Here is a 22,714-nt window from a genome sequence, read left to right as displayed (position 1 = left end):
GTGTAGCTGTACCTGCAAATGTGTAAATTATATGTATCTGCGTGTGTAATACCTCTGGTATCTCCATGTGCATATGCTTGCTGATGTGTGCTGTTTTCTTGGCTGAGTATTTTGCTACATGCCTATGACTGTCACCTTCAATATCTCTGTTTTCATGATTATGTGTACACGCACAGCTATTTGCCTGTGTGTGGTTATGCTTCTCCGTACGTGCTTGTGTCAGTGAACTCATCTGATTTGTGTGTGGTTTGTGAGCATGGTGCAATGAATTGAGTTTAGATTTAATAACTTACCTAGAAACCAATGTGAATTTCCATATTCTTTTATGGTCCCTCGTAAATTCTCGGGCATTTTTATAGCTTGTTCTAGGTTTGTTCAGCTGAATTACTTTTTCACTCTCCTGAAACCTCTTAAACCAAAGTATATTTATTTTTGAAATCCCTGGCCTCCTCCCTCGGGATCCCCGTTGTTAGGAGCCTGGGGGATAGTCGTCTGGCGTGGAGGGGCAGAGTGACGGTTCCTCGCGGCTTTATCAATGCATATTTTATTACAGGGGATTGATAACAGTGCTGGATTATTTCCAGGCATTTCATGCACTCTCTCTGAGGGGGATATGTGTATATATCTATATGTAAATAAATATATGTAAATAGAAATATATGTGTGTGTGTGTGTGTGTGAGCAGATTTTCTCCAGAACAGTGGTTCCCAAACATTTGAATTCTGTGGACCCCCACATTATCATTACTAGAACCTAGGGACCCCCACTGAATCATTTTTAGAATCGGGGGACCCCCACTGAGTCATTACTGGAAGCCAGAGACCCAGGCCTAAACATTGTCAATGATTTAGACCACTAATCAATACATTAATCACACATAAACACAAATGATAACATTTTATTTAGTTCACAAACAAATATAAATAAATAAAAAAATATAATTTCAGTAGGAAGGTTGGAGCTTTTCCAAATTTAGTTGAAGCCACACATCATCCATACTATATTATGTTTGATGCACCTTCACTGCTCCCACGAATCAATCTGAGTACACTAATAACATTTTTAGCCTCCAATTTCAAATTCCGTTATGTTTATAGTACACTTTAAAATTTTCAGTTGCATATTTAGCCACATTATTTATATACACTTTATTAATTTGTTAATTATAGCTGATTTTCTAAGTAGCCACGGACCCCCTAAGGAGGCTTTACAGACTCCCAGGGGTCACCGGATCACAGGTTGGGAACCACTGCTCTACGCCACTATACTTTGTAACATTCTATACCAACACACTCTACACCAGTCCACTCTACTCAAAGCCACACCATGCCACTCCACTAAACTGTATGCTACTGTACTCTACGGTATGCCACTCTTCTCTACCCTGCTGCACTCTCCTGCACTCTGTGCTACACACTCCATGGCATGACTCTACACCACTAATGTACACTACTGCACTCCACGCCACGCCACTTTACACCATTGCAATCTACGACACACTACTCTGCAATACTGCATTCTATGCCACTGAACTCTGCGCTACTTTACTCTGCAATACTGCATACTATGCCAATGCACTCTACACCACTCTGCTCAGCACTCCACTATTTACCACTCCACTATATGGCAATCTACTCTACTCTGCACCACTCTACCCCACTGTATGCTACACCACTCTATGCCTCTGCTCTCTATACCAATCTATTCTTCACCCCTGCACTGTGTGCCACTGCACTCTACTATGCAACACTCAAATTACAATGCTGCCTTCTAAGATGCTGCATTGTATGCCACTGAATTCTATGCCACTCCCCTCTATGCTACTGCACTTTATGCCCCTTTATTATACAACACTCTACACCAGTCCACTCTACTCCACTCCACTAAACACCATGCTATGCAACTCCACTCTATGCCACTCCAATACATGACACTCTGTGCCACCCCACTCTACGGCACCCTACTCCACTCTACACCTCCACACACCACTCTTCTCTAAACCAGTAGTTCCAAACCTTTTGACTTCTGTGAACCCCCACTTTATCAATATTGGAACCTGGGGACTCCCACTGAGTCATTAGTGGAATCCAGGAACCACCCACTGAGTCATTACTAAAAGCCAGGGACACAGGCCTATACATTCTCGATGATTTGAATCACAAAACAATACGCAAAAAATGCAGAAACACGCATTTCATCAAACACATACACAAACGATAACACATTTTATTTAATTTGCAAACAAATACAATTAAATGTTTTCGTTTTTTTGTATTTTAATAGGGAGGTTGGAAATTTTCTAAATTCAATGAAAGCAACTCATTGCCCACACTATGTTCTGTTTGATGCACCTGCACTGATACCACAAATTAATTTGAAGATACTAATTTAACTTTTAGCCACAAATTTCAAATTCCTTGACATTTAAGGTACATTTTTAAACATTCAATTGTACATTTAGCCACTTTATATAAACTCTATTAATCTGTTAATATTAGTTAATTCTCTTCGCAGTCACAAACCCCCTGAAGAGGCTTCATGGACCGTCAGAGGTACACTGACCATAGGTTGGGAACCACTGCTTTGGAAGATGAGGTTGCTAGTTGTACCATCTGTTCTATGACTGAGAAAGAAGCGTACACTTGTGTTGCTATTGATGTACAATGGTTTGTGTAATACGGAGAGGACTGCACTACTGTTTCCAGTGGTGGTGCAACTGTGCAAGTAAGGTTCTTGAGGACTTGGATGTGAGCACTGAATCCAGTGTAGATAGCAGACTTATAAACAAGTCACCTTGGATACTTCATCTGGAAACCACTAACAATATAGAAGTATTTCACAAATTGGTGTGTGGGGACCTAGACAGATGTTATAAAAGAACTATGTTTCAACAGGACAGACATAGGGATAATTGCAGCCCTGGGGAACATGTTGTCCTTAAATTATTGCAATAATATCCTTATAATAAGGGAACCACTCAAAAGGGAGAATATTGTGGTTATGAACTGCTCTGATTAGGACCAAGAAATATACACCCAATTGAGCGATGAATTATGGTATGAGAAATTGAATGTGAATCTTACTTTGGAATGGCAGTGGCCGAAGGACCAATAAAGATGAACATTTGATAATAATGAACCTTGACATCGGAAGAATTATTTCACAAATGTGTATTCAGATTGCTTGTGATTAAGGCTTTGTTGTTGCTTATGAAACCCTAGGGTTCTCTTTGGGATGTTGGGTGGGCTTCCTCCCTTTAAGCACCACACTAACGAGGACACTTTATAAGTGAGTGCAGAAACTCCTAAATTACCCTTTGTTTGTAGTTAGCAATTGGGAATGTGGCTCCTTACACACATCATATGCTTAAAATCATGACGAGCACTCCAATTGACCGAGATATGATGGCAGAGGAGCTATTTAGAAACCTCAACACAGGCATACCGGTAGGGCAAGCAGTGAGCAGTGGAAACTCACTTAGAAAGAAAGGACTAAGGGATAAATTCATGAAACTAGAAAAATTGAAAAGGAGAGCAACGTCATAGTGATGGGGTAGCACTACACTCAAACAATATGAAAAATTGAATAGAATACCAAGGGTTCTTAGGTCCCAGATGATACCTACATATGATGATATAGATGATGACCAACTTATTACATGGGAGAAAGAGCTTACCACAAGCTCAATTAACTTAACGGATATATTAATAGAAAATGTTGAAAGGAAGGTCTCCAATTTATTAACTGATATTCAAACCCTGGAAGATGAGATTAATTACTTAGACCTTCCAGAAGCAACCACAAATAATTATGATATCTTGAATGATACACCTATTAAGCACTAGGATGATATCAAGGAGGGAAAGGCTAGAAAGCTAAGGAGGGATGAAGTGGACTACTGCAATGGCAGAGTCTTCCCCTTTGCAAAAAGAGATGACTATTTGATAAACAAAGATTAGACTACCAGATTTCAAGTAGTGTCTTTAATTAGTCACAGCACTACCTCTCTTAGAAACCCTTCCAGTAGTTATGGGGAGGTAGATGCAGGATATGGAAACTCCATCCAAAACGCTAGTGGGAGTACTTTTTTAAGGGAGGTACAGAGAATCAAAATGGGAAATCGAGACCAGACCTAGAGAATGGGCAATAAAACTAGAAAACTAGGGGGGGATAGGTGGGTGGACAAGGAAATGAGAGGAGAGGAATGCAGATGGGATCATGGAACAAGAAGAAGTAGCGTTAAAGTTGAATCAGTAAGTATTGATTATTAATTTGTCCAATAAAACACTTAGGGCCCGATTTAGATCTTGGCGGAGGGGAGGTGACAGATATCCCATCTGCTGCATTACGATCCCATTATATCCCATAGAGATCGCAATACGGCAGACAGGATAGCTGTCACATTTGTGACAGATTATCCCCTCCACCAAGATCTAAATCAGGCCCTGAGTCCTGATATGCAATTGCTACTCAAGAAAGGGATGGGAACTTGCCCAGAAATAGGTGGGGACATCTGCACTTTAAAGATTGATCTATTCAAAAACTTAAGACATTTTTCAAAATGAATCCTCAGGTAAATAAAGGATCTGATACTCATGAAACAAATACGGTCTCTAGTGAACTGTCAATACAAGACATTGATGGCACAGCAATATTGTTAGCAATTTCTGACCTTAAAGAGGACCCTATTACAATTGCCAAGGTTCTTGAGTACTTGGATGTGAGCACTGACTTCAGTGTAGACAACAGATTGAAAAACAAGTCATGTTAGACACCTCAACTGACAAGCAGTAACTATGTAGAACTATTTCACAAATTGGTGTGCAAGGACCTAAACAGATGGAATAAGAGAACTATGGTGCAGGGCAGAGGTAGGGATAATCCCAGCCCTGGGGAATGTGTTGCTCTCAAACTATCGCAATGTGATAACAACCTTATAATAAAGGAAGCCAACAAAGCAGGGTATGTTGTGGTTATGAACCACTCCGATTATGACCAAGAAATATACACCCAATTGAGTGATGAATCATGCTATGAGAAATTGGATATGAGTCCTACTTTCGAATAGCAGTGGGCAAAGGACCAACAAAACATTTGATAATAATGATCTTTGACATCTGAAGAATAATTTCACAATTGTGTATATAGCTTGCTTGTGCTTAAGGCTTTGTTGTTAACTGTGCAAGTAAAGGGAGATTGCAGTAATGCCGCTAGTGTCGCATCTGTTCTGTGTATCTGTCACTGGTACCTATTCTGTGCTTGAATGGAAAGGGCGGAGCACTGCTGCCAGTTTTGTACTTGTCTGTGCATCTGCAAGAATCTTGCACTATGGCTCCCACTGCTGTACCTACCCATTTTGTATTTGAAACAACATTGTGGAGCATTACTGCCAGTGTTGTACTTGTTCTGTGCATCTGTAGGACGCTTGCACTAGAGCTGCCACTGCTGTACCCATTCTGTGCTTAAAAAGACAGTGTGGAACACTGCTGCCAGTGATATACTTGTTCTGAGCATCTGAAAGAAGCTTGTACTACGACTCCCACTGCTGTACGTACCCTGTATGTACTTTGTGGAACACTTCTGCCAGTCTTGTACTTGTTCTATGCATCTTTAGGAAGCTCACACTAGAGCTGCCACTGCTGTACCCTTTATGTACTTGAAAATACATCGTGGAGCACTGCTGCCAGTGTTGTACTTGTTTTGAGGGAAGCTTGCACTTTGGCTGCCACTGTTGTACCCAAATGTGGTTAAAAGGAAACTGTGGAGCACTGCTGGCAGTGTTGTTCCTGTTCAGTGCGTTTGAGGGAAGCTTGTACTACAGCCCCCACTGCTGTACCCATTCTGTGGTTAAAAGGAAATTGTGAAGAACTGTTGCCAATGTTGTACCTGTTTAGTGCATCTGAGGGAAGCTGGCACTGGTGCTGCCACTTCGGTATCTATTCTATGCTTGAATGGAAATGGTGCAGCACTGCTGCCAGTATTGAACTTGTTGTGTTCATCTGAGGGAAGCGTGTACTGCGGCTGCCCCGTGTACCCATTCTGGCTTGAAAAGGCATTGTGGAGTACTGCTGCCAGTGTTTTATTTGTTCTGAGCATACGAGGGAAGCTTTTACTGCCAGTGTTGTACAGTGCATTTGAGGACGCTGTCACTGCTGCTCTCTCTGCTGTGCTCATTGTGTGTTTGAAAAGGCATTGTGGAGTGCTGCTGCCAGTGTGGTACTCGTTCTGTTTATCTGTAACAAGCTTGCACTGCTACTGCCATCGGGGTAGTTGAATTCTTAGCTAGAAAAGCCATCAGCTGTTTAAGGTGCGGCACATGAGATTCTACATCCAAATGGTAAAGCAGTATTTGAGTCGATCAAAGCAGTGAACATTTGTTTTTATTTACTAACGTTTGTACTATCGTGTGCTTAACATGTAGAAATTAATTCTGTACAAATGTTTTAGACAGACTAAACAAGCAAGGGCGCGGTAGCTACACTGCTATTCAGTTACTTGCACATACAAATGCGAAACTGATGGTCTTTTGTTTTAGCCAGACAGCAGCCATGCCTTTCAGGTGAAGGATTTTGGGCAGTTTTCTGCAATGTGTTACTCTCACTCAAAGTTCCTGATACATGCCACGTAAAAAGATTTAAAGTGCTTGCAATGAAATTAGACTTATAGTTGAAGGCAAACCGAGATCTGTTTCCAATGTCTCCGGGGCAATTATCGAAACCGTGGCAATTTAACATGCGGCTCAGCACGATGCTGGTCTGCTTCCCATCACCACCATATTTGCTATCTTTGCCAGCATTCTCATTTCAAAGCATCTTTTACATTGGTTTCAATCATTAAAACAACTGGTTAAATGAGTTTGAATCAACGAGGTAACAAGTCTTTAGGTGTTTTGTGGGTGTTTAGGTACTTACTTTGCAATCAAAGAAACATTTCTAGCGTTAGTTTTTTAGTAATGACCCGTAATAGGTTTAAGGTCTTTCTCCAACCTTCACTACCTGTTTGGTGATGTAAATCAAAAACGGCTGTAAGAAGAGACATTGGGGGTCATTACAACCCTGGCGGTCAGTGTTAAAGTGGCGGTAATACCACAAACAGGCCGGCGGAACAAAAAAGGGAATTATGACCGTGGCGGAAACCACCAACATAGACAGCCACTTTAACACTCCGACCGCCACAGCAGTACAGACAAGCAGCACGGCGGTCACCGCCAACACACAGGCGGGAGACAAAGTACTGCCCACAGTATTACAACAGGCCAATCCACCACCTTTTCCTGGGAGTATTCTCCATGGATAAAAACACGGCGGAAACAGCTTTTGCAATGGGAAAACGCTCACCTGAACACACTCCACGAGGAAGGAGGATAGCATGGAGCCGGAACTCCAAATACTCCCGGTGATTGTGTTCCTGCTCCTCTACGAACATCAGCAACGGCGGCACCGAAGAGAACGGTGAGTACTGCACCTACGACATAGGGGAGGCAAAAGTCAGGGACACACACACGCAACACCCCCACCCCAACCCTCGCACACTACAACACACAAACCAATGCATTACCAAACATCACAGGAACAACCCCAAACCCCCCTGGAAGAATGCAAAGACAAAAGGAAATGAAGTACAACCATTGTAATGTATCAAAATACAGTAAGCACATATATACATAAATATATACACATTCCAAATATATACATCACGATTAGTAGTGCAGGTATGCACATTTCAATATCAGTGGACCACTGGGCCCAAAATGCATGGGCGAGGCCCACACACGATACCTGTCCAGAAACGGAGAGAACACTGCTGGGGCATCAGATAGAAATACAACAAGCACCTCAAGGTGAATGGAAGGGGGGACACCTCAGCCGGATGACTGCACCATGCTAGATCCACGACAGGGCTCCATGCCCATTGATGTATCCTGGGGAGTGCAAAGCCACAGTCTCACAAGTCTTTGCAGTGGGTGGTTTGCCCACTGTACCATCCTGGGGAGTGCAAAGCCGCAGTCTCACAAGTCTTTGCAGTGGGTGGTTTGCCCACTGTACCATCCTGGGGAGTGCAAAGCCGCAGTCTCACAAGTCTTTGCAGTGGGTGGTTTTCCCACTGTACCATCCTGGGGAGTGCAAAGCCACAGTCTCACAAGTCTTTGCAGTGGGTGGTTTGCCCACTGTTTTATCCTGGGGAGTGCAAAGCCACAGTCTCACAAGTCTTTGCAGTGGGTGGGTTGACCACTGTTTTATTCTGGGGAGTGCAAAGCCACAGTCTCACAAGTCTTTGCAGTGGGTGGGATGCCCACTGTTTTAACCTGGGGAGTGCAAAGCCACAGTCTCACAAGTCTTTGCAGTGGGTGGGTTGATCACTGTACCATCCTGGGGAGTGCAAAGCCATAGTCTCACAAGTCTTTGCAGTGGGTGCTTTGCCTACTGTTTTATCCTGGGGAGTGCAAAGCCACAGTCTCACAAGTCTTTGCAGTGGGTGGGTTGCCCACTGTTTTAACCTGGGGAGTGCAAAGCCACAGTCTCACAAGTCTTTGCAGTGGGTGGGTTGACCACTGTTTTATCCTGGGGAGTGCAAAGCCACAGTCTCACAAGTGGATAACAGTCTACATTGGTTTTGGAGGGGGACTGGTGCCCAGAGTGCTTCATCCTGTTAAGGACAGATGGAGTGGATGCTGTTCTCCACTGGTTCTGGAGGGGGACTGGTGCCCAGAGTGCTTCATCCTGTTAAGGACAGACGGAGTGGATGATGTTCCCCACTGGTTCTGGAGGGGGACTGGTGCCCAGAGTGCTTCATCCTGGTAAGGACAGACGGAGTGGATGCTGTTCTCCACTGGTTCTGGAGGTGGACTGGTGCACAGAGTGCTTCATCCTGTTAAGGGCAGACGGAGTGGATGCTGTTCTCCACTGGTTCTGGAGGGGGACTGGTGCCCACAGTGCATCACGCTCCCCGTGACGGTCCCAGTTCCGTCACTGCCCCTGCCGCACATGGGCTAACGATGCATGAGTTGGCGGTGCTTGCCATGTTCAGCGGTGCTTGCCATGTTCAGCGGTGCTTGCCATGGCGGTCTTTACCCTGTTCAACGGTGCTTGGCCTCTTCAGCGGTGCCTGCCATGTTCAGCGGTGCTTGCCATGGCGGTCTTTGCCCTGTTCAACGGTGCTTGGCCTGTTCAGCGGTGCTTGGCCTGTTCAGCGGTGCTTGCCATGGCGGTCTTTGCCCTGTTCAACGGTGCTTGGCCTGTTCAGCGGTGCTTGCCATGTTCAGTGGTGCTTGCCATGGCGGTCTTTGCCCTGTTCAGCGGTGCTTGGCCTGTTCAGCAGTGCTTGCCATGGTGATCTTTGCCCTGTTCAGCGGTGCTTGGCCTGTTCAGCGGTGCTTGCCATGGCGGTCTTTGCCCTGTTCAGTGGTGCTTGGCCTGTTCAGCGGTGCTTGGCCTCTTCAGCGGTGCCTGCCATGTTCAGCGGTGCTTGCCATGGCGGTCTTTGCCCTGTTCAACGGTGCTTGGCCTGTTCAGCGGTGCTTGGCCTGTTCAGCGGTGCTTGCCATGGCGGTCTTTGCCCTGTTCAACGGTGCTTGGCCTGTTCAGCGGTGCTTGCCATGTTCAGTGGTGCTTGCCATGGCGGTCTTTGCCCTGTTCAGCGGTGCTTGGCCTGTTCAGCAGTGCTTGCCATGGTGATCTTTGCCCTGTTCAGCGGTGCTTGGCCTGTTCAGCGGTGCTTGCCATGGCGGTCTTTGCCCTGTTCAGTGGTGCTTGGCCTGTTCAGCGGTGCTTGAGTTTGCTGTCTCTGACCTGTGCAGCGGTGTGTGCCATGGCGGTCCCTCATTGACCAGCGGGGCTGTGCTGCCGGGGCCCTCCTGGCCACTGACTCTGGCAGTGGTCTCCGGACCAGTGACGAGTGTGCTGCCCTCCTTGGCACTGACTCTGGCGGTGGTCTCCGGACCAGTGACGAGTGTGCTGCCCTCCTGGGCACTGACACTGGCGGTGGTCTCCGGACCAGTGACGATGGGGCTGGCGGTGGCGTCCTGGGCAGCAGGAAGGATGGTGGCCTTCTCCGCTGTGCTGCTCTTCCCAGACTTTGGCGACTTCTTCTGTCCCTTCCCCACCTTGGGAGAAGTCACAGCTGACTCGACACTCCCCCCGGCTTTGCCTGCAGGAGTCTTCACCCTCTTCCGTCGGGCGCTGTCCAATTTCTGGTGCTTCACAGGGGGTGGACTGGCAGTGCTTTGGCTCCATGTCACACTGGCTGCCCTGGTGCCCGGTGCACTCCACATACCTCTAACAGCCACCACTGGTACCGGCCTTTTTTTGGCTGAGGTGCTACTACGGGACCTATGAATTGGAGGGGGGGTGGTGGGAAAGAGGTCAAGGTTGCTCAGGAAAAGTTTATGACGAACACTGGGACGGGTAGCTGGAGGGTATCTGGGAGTGGAGGAAGAGGAGGTGGTTGTAGGAGGTGTAACTTTTGATGCTTTGGGTGCAGGTGCATGTTCTGGAGGCTGTCGTGAGGTGGATGGATGTTGGGTGTGTGTGTGCCCGCGTTTGTGTACTTTGGGAGGGGGCGTCACAGACACACTGGGCGAGGACACAGGGGACGTGTAAATGGTAGTGGGGTGGTGAGAGCAGGTGAGCGGGGTGTGGTGCTGGGTGTTCTGGTGCGAGTCCTAGTGGCTGTAGTGGTAGTGCATGCAGGTGAGAGTGTAGACGACCCTGGGAGGGAGAAGGGAAACGACGAGGAGGGGGACACAGTGGAGGCAGTGGATGTTGCTGTGTCTGTATGTGGGTGATGCTTGTGTGAGTGCCTGTGGGATGTGTGGTGCTTATGTTTGCCTGAGCTTCCCTTGTGTGTTGAGGTGTGTGCAGGCTGGTCTGATGGTGTGCTTGGGATAGGCTGAGGTACAGGGGATTGGGTCTGGGTGGAGGAAGTTGGAAGGGGGAGGCTAGACACAGGGACAATGGCTGCCATCAGTGCTGAGGCCAGAGATTGCAGGGTTCGATGATGGGCAGCCTGACCAAAATGAATGCCCTCCAGGAATGCATGAGTGTGTTGCAACTCCCTTTCTACACCCTGAATGGCATTCACAATGGTACCAACAGTGAGTGACCTGAGGAGGTCAATGGCCTCCTCACTGAGGGCAGCAGAGGTGACAGGGGCAGGGGCTGAGGTGCCTGGGGCGAAGGTGATGCCCACCCTCCTGGGTGAGCAGGCACGGGGCGAACGCAGAGGGGCTGCTGGGAGGGCGGTGCTGGTAGGGGGGGGTGGCGGCTGTACCTGTAGAAGTGGGGGGCACAGATTTTGCCGCCACCACAAGGGAGCTCCCATCGGAGGACCAGTCCTTGTCACTGTTTGCTGATCCGGTGACCGCCGTGAAGCTCCCCTCGCCCTCCGTCCCACTGGTGTATTCAGAGTCCGTGGTGTTGCCCTCCATGGCCATGTGGGATGCAGCCACTTCGTGCTCCGGTGCCCCTGTACCTCCGCCTGATGATGCTGATGCACAAGAGAACAGGGAGAGCACAAAAAGGGGGTGGGAAACAGAAGAAAGACAGGTTGAGTGCATGGCTTACCACAACCGTTGGCGGACAATACAGACACAGCAGCCCCCTGCACTACGCCGTGCTCTTGGGCTCTACAGATTCAGTTCCTGGGATATGGCCTACATGGCTATGGTGGACATCTGCACACATAGATGACACAGGGGCATGTATGCCTGAACTTGGCACTCTACAGAGGTGGGGTGGAGTGCCACATGGCCTGCATTACGGAGGGGCCTAGCCAACGGAACTCGCCCTGGCCTAGGGAAACCCACAGCCCTCCTCCCCCACCAAGACCCCTCCACTGCGCGCAAAGTCATGAGAATGTGAGTGAACTCACTCCCTTGTGTCTGCTGCGATGCCTTCATGCGCCCATCCAACTCAGGGTAGGCCACCGCCAGGACCTGGAACATCAGGGGGGTCATGGTGCGACGGGCACCCCTCCCACGTTGAGAGGCCATCCCCAGCTGAGCCTCCGCCGTCTTCTTGCTCCAGCGGCGAATGCCCTCCCATCTTTTCTGGCAGTGGGTGCTCCGTCTCTGGTGGACCCCCAGGGTCCGGACGTCCTTGGCGATGGCACGCCAAATATCCTTCTTCTGGTGGGGGCTGACCTACATGACATGTACAGGGGAAGAAGAGAAGTCATTACCAACTGCACCATCGAAGTGAGTGGCCCACATTCCTGCCCTTGCCATGTGGCACATACATTCACACTCCTTCATGCTCGTTGAACTCTGCCCCCTTCCTACTTACATCCAGCCCTCTCCACCCAGGCATAGCCCATACAACTTTCACCCTATGTACTCACCTGTTGGTCTGGAGGACCGCAGAATAGCGTGTACTGGGGGAGGACCCCGTCCACAAGCTTGTCCAACTCCTGTGCAGTGAAGGCAGGGGCCCTTTCCCCAGACGCACGTGCCATTGTCTCTTCCAGACCGAGGTCACAGCAGCACTTGCAGTGTAGGTCCTCTCCTGTCGAAGATCAGGTATCGAGTGATTGAACAGATAGAAAATGGCGGTCATGTCCGCGGCGGTGACGTCCGTGGCGGTGCGTATCATCACCGCCGGCGCACTTCGCCATTGGCTTCTGGGACCCATAGGGTCCTATGTTAACCAATGCAGCATTGCGCCGCGGTCTACGACCGCCTACCGCAACGGTGTACAACGCCAGCGCAGTTACCTCACATCCCATTGTCCCACTTTAGAGGTCAGGCATCCGACATTTCAGGGGCCCACATGGCTTCATTTACAACTGCGTCACACATACCTAGGCCTGGAGTCAACACACATACGGAAAGTATTTTGTATTTTGTGTCGTGTTCTATGTAGTTATGGGTACATACCTCTGAATTGGTTGACTCTGTGGTCGCTGTTGTCCTTCCTCGGCACCGTCAGCTGGTGAGGAACCAGGAAAGATTTGACCCCCACCCGGGGTCTTCTTCCCAGCGGTGGAGGGACACCCTTCATGTCCTCAGGGTCAATTTAGCAGAGAGTTCACAAATCAGACGGAGTCACCAACTGGAGGAATAAAGAGAAGTTTATTACATGGATTTATAGCTCGAGCTAATACAGAGTCCCAGGACAGTCAAGTGACTATCCTACGGAGGCTGCCCCTTCACTCTGGGGCACCCAACCTTATATACACACAAAACTGCTTAGTCAGAGGACAACTACACCCCTATTGTATTCAAGGTCCTCTGCGGTCTTCAGAATATTTCAGGGATACACGTGTGGTGGGAGAAGGTACAGATGCAGCTGGCAGGAGGTGGCAACAACCTGTACAAACTTGTTCTGGCAGTTTCTGATTAAGCACAACAATTCTGGGAACTGTAATTGGAAAAAGTAAATGGCAGCGATAAGCAGATTGCAGCCCAAGGCTGAGAGCACATGGTCAATCATCAAAGTTCAGGAGGTTTGTCGAGCACATGGCAACATAATAAAGATAAACAGATGCCTAGCAGCTATGGTGTATGATTAACTTTATGTACATTTTCTCAATCCCTCCTTTTGCCATTGTGAGGCAAGTTTGAACGTCACTCAGTGTCTATGTTAATGGACATAAGGTCTTTTATCTCCTGCTCAAGGGACAGCATAGTCGTGTGTTGAGGAGGGCGAACAGGCCAGGGGGCAAGGGATGCCATACAGCAACCGCACAAAGCAGGTAGGCACTGTACACAAAGACAACGGGTGAGGAATACAGCAGCAAGCACAAAAAGGAATATTAGTATCTTCCAGCCCCATTGGGAAATCAAGCCCCAAAACCAGTCGGTCAAGGACCATGTTCCTTCGTCTTGGTGTATTGTGGAAGCTATCATATGCAACCTTTGAATAGCTTTATACACTGAAGGGGCATTGTCTGGTATATAAATGCAGCAGCTCCATCCGATCAAAGTACAAACTCCACCATGGTCTGCCAAGATAATGTCAAGAACCATTCTGTTTTGAAGAGTAACAAGGCGGTCAGCAGCGAGCTCTGCAGTGATGTTACTCAGAGCTCCTGCTGTTTCATTTATTGTTGCATCCACGACTCGTGTGAGATGTCTGATATCCCTACTGTTCATCATAGGGCCCCAAAATGGAAGGACTCCTTTAAAGTAGTCCAATGCTTCTTGTGCTGAGGTATCTTCTGCAGATCTTGCCCCTCTCCGAATCCTGTGGTGTTGAGGGCCAGCTGTGTAAGTTGGTGGTAGTAACCAAGCAATGTAACACGTGCTGGTCCAGGTGGGTACCAAGGAGGTGTAGGCATTATTACCACAAACAAAATACGAGTTTCATGATGGTATCATGGTAGGCCAATTAGTTCCATTCAATATTACTGGAGCATTACAGTTACTGGCACCTACACTTCTATTACCACTTTTCTGAAAACAAAGTGGAGCCTTGACCCGTGTTACAAAAAATCTTCTGCCAATCCGGGGTGTGGTATTAAAGGATAAAAAATATATGTCAGTAGACCTATTTCGTCGGTCAGCATATTCTGACTTTTCTTCCTTTGTTCCATAAACTCTTGTTCCAGTGGGCCAGCATAACCGGTATATGTGGGTGACCAATAGTCCGGAATTAGTAGCATCCATTGAGGTAGCCCAAATGGCTGATAGTTCATACCAGGCGCTGCAGGAGCCATCAAAAGAAAAAGGGAATGCAATATATGGCAACCTTTTTTGCACGGAACTCGGTAGCAAGCCACATATCCAACAATTTGTTCTATTCACAGCCAGCTGATGTTGATGTAACATAGATATGAAGGTATTGTTTTCATATTTCTTACATCGTCCTTCCTCATGGGGTGGTAAGGAAACATGGCTGTGGTCTGGAGGCAGTGGCGTGGTTGGTGAGACCTCTGAGTCAGAATCATGTATTACCCACCCAATGCAGGACAGAAGTACCAAAAATAGTATTGTTATAGTGAGACAAGCGATACGTGGGCCTAATAGTCTTTTTAAATTACTTATTTTCTTCTTTATCCTCTTGTCTTCTTCTATAACACCCATTTCTCTTTATTGCTTGTCCCACTAGCAGTTCAGTCCAACCTAGGTGCTGCCCGTGACTGGTGGTTGCTTCACTGAGGGGTGATTCTAGCAGTCCTATTGACACACTCTGGTCCGCCCGACAGTCAAAATCAAGGCCCTGCAGCTATCGTCAGACTTAATACAGGGGACAAGCAATCAGTTCATTGTTCATTTTCTTATTTTCATGGGCGGAAATCGTATCTTGTGGACTGTGGTATGGTATGGTCAGAAAACAATTGTTCAGTGCGACCAAAATCTGAGGGAACCTCCTGCAGCACACTGTCGTTCTGTTTTTTATCACTCCGCGTAGTGTTGCTGAAATGGTCCTCAGTCGTCGGGTGGTCTCCACTTTTTATTTCATCAGAGGGTACGAGTAGGGGTACTTTCTTACAGTGGGATGCATGTATCTAATTCTTAGCTCCTTCGACTTTAACCGCTGTTCGAGTAGCAAGAAGGACCTGTTGCGGACCTTTCCATTGAGGTTCCAGACTCTTTTTCCGCTGGAAATTCTTTGTGAGGACCCAGGTAGTATCTTGTGGCCTGAATCAGTGGATACAGATGGAAGTGCTTCACGCACCTGTTGGTGAATAGAACGCAAAGAATTAGTGAGTTCATTTAAATAGTCCATCAAAACAGAATGTTCTAGTTCTGAGTACTTGTGAGGTCGAGGGACCCCCCAGACATTTTCTGGCCTACCCATCACTATCTCATGGGGTGACAACCCTGATCTAGAGTAAGGTGTGATCCTGACAGACATTAAAGCCAGGGGCAATGCGTCCGGCCACCGTATACTGCGTTCTGCACATATTTTTGACATCTTCAATTAAAGTGTGCCATTATATTTTTCAACTAGTCCTGCTGACTGGGGGTGGTTAGCTGCATGAAACTTCTGGCGGAGCCCCAACCCTTCACACACCCTTTTCATCACCTGCCCTACAAAATGATTCCCATTATCTGACCAGACACACCTTGGGACCCCAAACCATGGGAAGAACTCCTTCAGAAGTACCTTTGCGATGGTAAGGGCAGTATTATCTTTAGTAGGGTAAGCTTCTACCCACTTACTAAACATACAGACCACAACTAGGACATATTTCAAGTTATTACACCTTTCCATCTCAATATAATCCATTTGTAGTACTTCAAAGGGATACGTTGGTGGGGGAAAATTCCCAGCGGGGACTGAGGCACCCTTCCCTATGTTATGTTGTAAACAAATCATGCAGGATTGAACCAGTTGGTCAGCTACTCTTCTGATATTTTTATTAGACCAAACCGGATCAAGCAAATCACAAATGCTTTTCTCACTAACGTGTGCAGGACCATGGGCCATAGTCACTACTGGCAGAACGAATGCATCGGGTAACATCCATCTTTCCCTCTGTGACAGATCTGTCCAGCACAGCATATTTTCATCTAGCTTGGCCTTCCCTTCTTCCCATTCCTTTCTTTCCTGTTCAGTTGCCTCATCCTGTATCTTCCTGACACTCTCTACCGTGTTCCCAAATATTTCATGGGGACGAACCTTCTCTGTACTATCTACCACATACATGTGTCCTGTCTTTGCATACGCTGTAACTTTTGCTATTTGATCGGCTAGGGTGTTGCCCTGTCCAGTTTCATCTGTCACCTTTTTTTGTGCACTACACTTCATGATAGCCATTGTTTTGGGCAACGCCAGGGCAGAAAGTAAGTTAGATATAAGGGTCCCATGTTGAATACGTGTCCCATGTGAAGTGAGGAATCCTCGTTCTGCCCACAAGCGACCAAAATTGTGTGCTACGCCAAATGCATACTGACTATCCGTGTAAACATTCACATTAAGTCCTTTACTTAACTCACAGGCTCGTTTAGAGCTATTAATTCTGCGGCCTGAGCAGAGTTATGTGGTATTCTAACTGTTTCAACTACAGTGGTAGCTGTTGTAACTGCATAGGCTGCAGAGGTAGTGCCATCGGGTAACTTGATGCATGAGCCATCTACGTATAATATGCCATCAGGGTCTCTCAGTGGAGTGTCCTGTAAGTCCACTCTCCCTTTTGTTTCATCCTCCGTCCGGAGAATGCAGTCATGTATGTCATCATAAGAATCTTCTGTTTTTTCAGTAATTGGCAATAAAGTGGCAGGATTGAGCGTGTTGCACCTTTTTAATGTTATATGACTAGCTAAAAGTGTCAGTTCATAAGTAGTTAATCGTGCATTAGTAAGATGCTGTGTTTTTGTTTTGTTTAATAGTGCATCAACAGTGTGTGGGACCAACAGGGTGAGGGGTGAATCCATGACTATCCCGGCCGACTGGCGCACTGCGACCGCTGCAGCGGCTACTGCCCGTAGACAGCTTGGGAGTGCATGGGCCACTGGATCCAGTAGGGCCGAAAAATAAGCACAGGGGCGCTGTTTGCCGCCATGCTCTTGGCTTAACACTGATAGTGAACATCCATTTCTCTTGCTCACATATAACTGAAAATGTTTATGATAATCAGGCGTACCCAGTACAGGTGCTGTGCAGAGTGTATTTTTCAATTCATCAAAACCAGACTGAAAATCATCATTCCATTCAATCTTTTCAGGACAATCTTTGTGAGTGAGATGCAAAAACGGTTTTATCAAAAGAGAATAATTAGGAATCTGTTGATGACAGAAGGAGGTAATACCTATAAAGGCCCTAACCTCTCTCTGTGTCCATGGAACCAGTATGTCTCGTATAGCTTGTATTCTCTCAGCCGTCACGGTACGTCCCTCCTTAGACAGGAGGTGTCCTAGGTATATAACCTTGTGTCTACAATACTGCAATTTGGAGAGAGAGACCTTATGGTGATGGTGTGCAAGATGTTTCAATAAGGCTACAATATCTGTTTTACAATTTTGTTCTGAAGTGGATGCTATTAAAAGGTCATCCACATATTAAACCAGCGTCGAGGAGCAAGGAAAAACAAGGGCATCTAATTGACCCTTGAAGGCCTGGCTAAAAATGCTAGGCGATTCTGTATAGCCTTGTGGAGCGCGACAGAATCGGAAACTGCGACCACCCAGTGAAAACCCAAAGATGTGTCTACTATCGGATGAATGGGAATGCTAAAGAATGCATTCTTAAGATCGATAACAGAGAACCAAGTAGCGGAGGCAGGTATCATTGTTAATAATGTTGTAATGTCAGGAACAACAGGGAACTGGGGTATTACAATCTTATTGACCGCCCATAAATCAATAACAAATCGGAGTCCTGGAGACACGATGCCATCAGATAATTTTTTATGAACAGGAAGGACAGGACTGTTACATACATTACCACGTGTTTCTTCAATGACACCCAAATCAATCAACTGGGTCACAATATTTTTGAGTTGTTGTTCAATGTGTTGGGATAATTTGTATTGGGGAAGACGAGGCAATTTGGCATTGGCTTTCAAGCGTATGACATACGGTGCTATGTCCAAACATCCAACATCGTCCTTATGTGTGGCCCATAAAATATCTGGCTAATCTCGAAGTTCGGGTGGAAGTGGTTTTGACAAAAATTGTGACGGGGAAATATTTGGACCTAGAGTGACATGAACTCCATCCGGAGAGCAATAAATGGTGGCGTACAATTTCTTTAATAGGTCCAAACCCAATAAATTCTCACTACAGGCCGAAGTAAGAATGAGAGGGGAGCTAATGGTGTAAGGACCTATAACAACATGCAGCGGCTAGGAGACAGGGTTAGCCACCGGAACACCAGAAAAACCCACAGAGACATTAATATTGCCAGACAGAAGGACCCCTTGGACCTCTTCCTGTTTAACAGAACTTTTGGTGGCCCCAGCATCTACCAAAAAATCATGTGGAGTACCGTCTAATTGTACCTTAACGTGAGGGCCATTCTGCCTAAAAGGAATAGAAACTGGTCCCACCCCCCTCTGTCGAAGGCTGTCCTAGTCAAAGGAGGACCCCTGACCTTCATACGCATCATAGTCATCATTAAAATATTGACGCTGGGATGAAGCATCAAAATAATTTGGGCGGGGGTACTGTGGGACCGTGGAGGGGCCTGCTGGCGGGGTCTGTCTGCAGGACCAGACCTACCACGTGGTCTGTAGTCCTGTTGCAGTGGGGGCATGGGGCGGCCTGTGGAGTTGTCCTTATTGGGGCAGTCATTCTTCCAGTGGCCCTCCTGCTTGCAATAGGCGCACTGATTTAGGAGATGGAAGAACGGGGAGGGCGTTGGTACTGCCTTCTGTCATTGGGAGGTCCTTGTGACCTTGATCTGGACTGCTGTTGACGGGGCTGAGGGTAGGCCTGCTGAAATAACACCTTTGTTTTCAACTCCTTCATTTTTTTCTTGTTCCTTTCTTGTTCTTCTATCTCCCTGTTCTCATAATATTGGGCCATTGTCAGTATTCCAGTGGCAGTAGAGATTGGCCACGTACTTTCACACAATTTAAATTTTCCCTTTATGTCTGGTAATAAATTGTCCACGAATTTGTCAACAAAGAGTCTTATCCCCCCTTCAGTAGTCATGTCTTGGCCGCTGTAATCAGAAAAGACACCCTCAAACCTTGTATAAAAGTCCGAAACACCCTCGTCCTTTTTCTGTTTACAGGCAGCCAATTTATCCCAATTTATCCTGTGTGGTGCAAGTCTGGTCTTCATTAAATCCAAAATACGCAGTGGGAGAGCCAATATAAGTGGGTCTGGTTTCGCTCCCCCAACCCTGTCTCTTTCTGCTGCTTGCAATTGGTCCCACGTGCCCCCTAGTTCAGCATGGTCGTGCCTCCGTACTTTTGACCATACTTCCTGCGGGACTACTGCTGCCATTAACATGTCAATATCGGACAACGTCATAGTACATGATTCAAGAATTTGTTGCAATTCTTTATAATATCCTGCAGGGTTCTTACGGGGGTCAGGTAAAGCGGCTTTTAGGGTATATGTTTCAGATCTTTTCCATGGAGTGTGTACGCACATTTGTTGAAAATGCCCTGCGGTAATAACTTGGCCAGCGTCATCCGTCACCGGTTCTCGCCAAACCGGTGGAACCTCTCTCATGGGAAACATGGATGCCCTTATAGAAGGGCTACATGTCCACAGGCGGTCCCTATATAAAAGAAGAGTAACAACATAATCATGTAGACCAGAACCAAATGGCAGCCCAGTAGAGGCGCATTTTCGGAGGTCCACCAGTCCCGCAGGAGCTGAGGAACCATCATCCTCATATTCTTGTATTATAATGTTGCACATAAGGGTGGCTGCATGTAACTGAACTAAACTATCCCATTGTTTCATAGTGTGGACAATGTCCCTGACCCCATAGTCATTCCAATTAGTAATCCACCTCCGTGTCATTTCTTCAATGACATCTTCCTCTTGTGAATTAGAGTACAAGTATCCGCGCAGGATGCGCTTTTGCGGGGTCATGGGGAGGGGGGTATGTGTGGTGTCTAAACAGGAGTCAGGGGTGGGCCGAACGGGGGCCAGTCGAGGGGTGGGTACAGTCGGGCGGGGTGTATCCTCTATAGGTCTGGTGACAGGAGGGGTGGTGGTGGGTGGAGGAGCACTCGCCTGAGATCCAACCGGGGGTGGCACAATAGGGTCACCTGGTGCAGGTTGAGGATGTAGTTTAGGATATATTGGTGGAGTATATAACGGGGGTTTATCTAACATATCGTTTAAAAAGAGTCTTCCTCTTGTGGCTTATCCACTACTGCCCTGGAAGGGTAACACTTATCAGTTTGTAAGTGAAGACTTAGGTCATGTTCTAAAATTTTCTGTTGATGTTCAGCTATGTCAGAGTCATATACCTTTTCAGTCACCGTCCTGGTTTTATGTCTCTGTAATTCTTTCTCTGCCTTCCTATGTCTTTGGTCTGCTTCTTTCTGCCAAGTCCGTAGTGAATCAAACATCCCTGGTCTACTTTTTGTCACAAACAAACGTTCCTGTAAATAGCCTAATTTATCTTTATCAGATGTCCTGTGAATAGGCCATTGTAAATCAGAACTACCTTTGGTTCTTTTTCTCCATATATCAGACCAAATAATCGGACCTATGCCATATTTAACATATATATCATGATTCGGAGTCCCGGCCGGAGGAGCGGGGCATGTTTCCTCCAGGCGGGAGTCCCTACTGCAAAGACAACAACACAATTTCCTGAAACAACTGAACGCTGGCATTGTTCCAGTATTTTATTTTTTTTTTAAAGAAATTCTTACACCAGTGGTTTGAATACACCAAATGAGTGGCAAATATGCCCTTTGCTTCCTATATACTTAAATGACAATTGAGGTCAGTCTTACCAGTGATGTCGGTCTTTGCAAAGAGCGATAGAAACGGTACAATACTCACAGACCTATTTTTAGACAGGAATCTTTCAATTCCCGTCCTTACCTGACACTTCTGTTATGGTCCAACAGTTGGGGACTCCAGTAGTTCACGGAAAACAGAGACCCGAATTCAGACAGCGCCAGGAGAAGTCGAGCCGCTGGAAGACACACAGTGGAGATCCGCAGGTCCACGACAGAGAATGAAGCTCAGAATCTGGTGTGGGGCGCCTCCCTTGGAAATCCAATCGTGAGACCTGGTCGGTCCCCTGGATGCCTGACTCGGGTCCCTGTTCGGGCGCCAACTGAGGAACCAGGAAAGATTTGACCCCCATCCGGGGTCTCCTTCCCAGCGGTGGAGGGACACCCTTTATGTCCTCAGGGTCAATTTAGAAGAGAGTTCACAAATCAGACGGAGTCACCAACTGGAGGAATAAAGAGAAGTTTATTACATGGATTTATAGCTCGAGCTAATACAGAGTCCCAAGACAGTCAAGTGACTATGCTACGGAGGCTGCCCCTTCACTCTGGGGCACCCAACCTTATATACACACAAAACTGCTTAGTCAGAGGACAACTCCACCCCTATCGTATTCAAGGTCCTCTGCGGTCTTCAGAATATTTCAGGGATACACGTGTGGTGGGAAAAGGTAGAGATGCAGCTGGCAGGAGGTGGCAACAACCTGTACAAACTTGTTCTGGCAGTTACTGATTAAGCACGACAATTCTCTGAACTGTAATTGGAAAAAGTAAATGGCAGCGATAAGCAGATTGCAGCCTAAGGCTGCGAGCACAAGGTCAATCATCAAAGTTCAGGAGGTTTGTCGAACACATGGCAACATAATAAAGATAAACAGATGCCTAGCAGCTATGGTGTATGATTAACTTTATGTACATTTTCTCACTGAGACATGTGAGGAGATGGCGGAATCTTCCGGTGTACCGACCGCTGGTGGACCTGTTGACAATGGAGGAGTGACATTTAATCATCACCTACAGGTTTGACCGTGCCACAATCCAGGAACTGTGTTCCCAGTTGGAGCCAGACCTGATGTCACCAATCCGCCATCCCACAGGAATCCCCCCTCAAGTGCAGGTGCTGTCAGTGCTCCATTTCCTAGCAAGTGGGTAATTTCAAACAACATTGGCCATGGCATCAGGGATGTCACAGCCTATGTTTTCCAACGTGTTGTCCAGAGTGTTGTCTGCCCTGCTGAAATACATGAGGAGCTACATCGTTTTCCCTCAGGTGGGGAATTTGGCTACAGTTAAAGGTGACTTCTATGCCCTTGGACATATCCCTAACATCATAGGTGCCATTGATGGGACCCATGTAGCTCTGGTCCCCCCCGCAGGAGTGAACAGGTGTACAGGAACC

The sequence above is a fragment of the Pleurodeles waltl genome, chromosome 6 (genome assembly GCF_031143425.1).
Source record: "Pleurodeles waltl isolate 20211129_DDA chromosome 6, aPleWal1.hap1.20221129, whole genome shotgun sequence".
In the NCBI taxonomy this organism is placed as follows: Eukaryota; Metazoa; Chordata; class Amphibia; order Caudata; family Salamandridae; genus Pleurodeles; species Pleurodeles waltl.
The sequence above is the reverse complement of the archived record's forward strand: the minus strand, read 5'-3'. Positions refer to the sequence as shown.